The sequence below is a fragment of the Orcinus orca genome, chromosome 1, assembly GCF_937001465.1.
Source record: "Orcinus orca chromosome 1, mOrcOrc1.1, whole genome shotgun sequence".
Taxonomy (NCBI): Eukaryota; Metazoa; Chordata; class Mammalia; order Artiodactyla; family Delphinidae; genus Orcinus; species Orcinus orca.
The window spans coordinates 189,074,557-189,076,303 of record NC_064559.1 but is presented as its reverse complement, the minus strand read 5'-3'; the positions used below and the strand labels follow the sequence as shown (position 1 = coordinate 189,076,303).

Sequence of the window (1,747 nt, the reverse complement as noted above, 5' to 3'; positions counted from 1 at the left end):
GAGGTGAGGTGAGGGAGGTGAGGTGAGGTGAGGGAGGTGTGGTGATGTGAGGGAGGTGAGGTGAGAGAGGTGAGGGAGGTGAGGTGAGGGTAGTGAGGGAGGTGAGTGGAGGGAAGTGAGGGAGGTGAGGTGAGGGAGGTGAGGTGAGGGAGGTGAGGTGAGAGAGGTGAGGTGAGTTGAGAGAGGTGAGGTGAGGGGGGTGAGGGAGGGAGGTGAGGTGATGGGGTTGAGGTTAGTTGAGTGAGGTGAGGGAGGTTAGGGTGGGAGCTGAGGGTGGTGAGGTGAGAGGTGAGGTGAGGGAGTTGAGGTGTGGGAGGTGAGGGAGGTGAGGTGAGGGAGGGGAGATGAGGTGAGTGAGGTGAGGTGAGGGAGTTGATGTGAGGGAGGTGGGTGAGGTTAGGGGTGTGAGGGAGGTGAGGTGAGGGAAGTGAGGTGAGGTGAGGTATGGGAGGTGAGAGATGTGAGGTGAGAGAGGTGAGGTGAGGTAGTTGAGAGAGGCGAGGAGGTGGGTGAGGGAGTTGAGGGTGGTGAGGTGAGGGAGGTGAGGTGAGCGAGGTGAGGGAGGTGTGGTGAGGGATGTGAGGGAGGTGAGGTGACGGAGATTAGTTGAGGTGAGGGAGGTGAGGTGAGGTGAGGGATGTGATGTGAGGGAGGTGAAGGAGGTGTAGTGAGGGAGGTGAAGTGAAATGAGGGAGGTTTGGGAGAGGAGGGGAGGGAGGTGAGGTGAGTGAGGGAGGAAGGTGAGGGAGGTGAGGGAAGTGAGGTGAGTTAGGTGATTTGAGGGAGGTGAGGGAGGTGAAGGAGGTGAGGGAGGGAGGAGTTGAGGTGAGGAAGTTGAGGTGAGGGAGGGGGAGGTTATTTGAGGGAGGTGAGGCAGATGAGGTGATGGAGGGAGGGAGGGAGGTGAAGTGAGGAGGTGAGTTGAGGGAGGTGAGGGAGGTGAAGGAGGTGAGGGAGGGAGGGAGTTGAGGTGAGAGAGATGAGGTGATAGAGGGGGGAGGTTAGCTGAGGGAGGTGAGGGAGGTGAGGTGATGGAGGTGAAGTGAGGGAGGTCAGGTGAGGAAGGAAGGGAGATGAGTTGAGGCAGATGAGGTGAGGGAGTTGAGGTGAGGTGAGGGAGGTGATTGAGATGAGGTGAGGGTGGTTAGGTGAGGTGAGGGAGTTGAGGGAGATGAGACGAGGGAGGTGAGGGAGCTGAGGTGAGGGAGCTGAGGTGATGGAGGTGAGGAAGGTGAGGTGAGGGAGGTGAATTGAGGTGAGGGAGGTGAGGTGAGGTTGGTGTTTTGAGCGAGTTGAGGGTGGTGAGGTGACGGATGTGAGGGAGGTGAGTTGAGGGAGGTGAAGTGAGGTGAGGGAGGTGAGGTGAGGTGTGGGAGGTGATGTGAGGGCTGTGAGGAGAGGGAGGTGAAGGAGGTGAGGTGAGGGATGTGAGGGAGGGAGAGAGGTGAGGTGAGGGAGGTGTGGTTAGGGAGGTGAGGTGAGGGAGGTGAGGTGAGGTGAGGTGAGGGAGGTGAGGGAGGTGATGTGAGGGAGGGAGGGAGGTGAGGTGTGGGAGGTGAGGTGAGTGAGGTGAGGTGAGGTGAGGGAGGTTCATGTCTCTCTGCCTATCTGGGGAGACATGTGTGAGGAGGACACAAGGGCCAAGCCCCCCATACCCACCCCGAGAATAGGGACATGTGAGTGTATCCTGAGATACTTCTCACACAATCAAGGCATCTGCTCTCCCTTCACCTCACGTGGTTTCATT

At 58.7% G+C, this 1,747-nt stretch overlaps 1 long non-coding RNA gene across 1 annotated transcript; it reads left to right on the top strand.

Moving 5' to 3' along the window:
• On the top strand, positions 1 to 1,502 carry LOC125965348 (uncharacterized). The gene is made up of 3 exons (XR_007479152.1): positions 1 to 36; positions 308 to 363; positions 1,478 to 1,502. It is a non-coding gene; the product is annotated as an uncharacterized LOC125965348 (long non-coding RNA).
• The last annotated feature ends 245 nt before the right edge of the window (positions 1,503 to 1,747 follow it).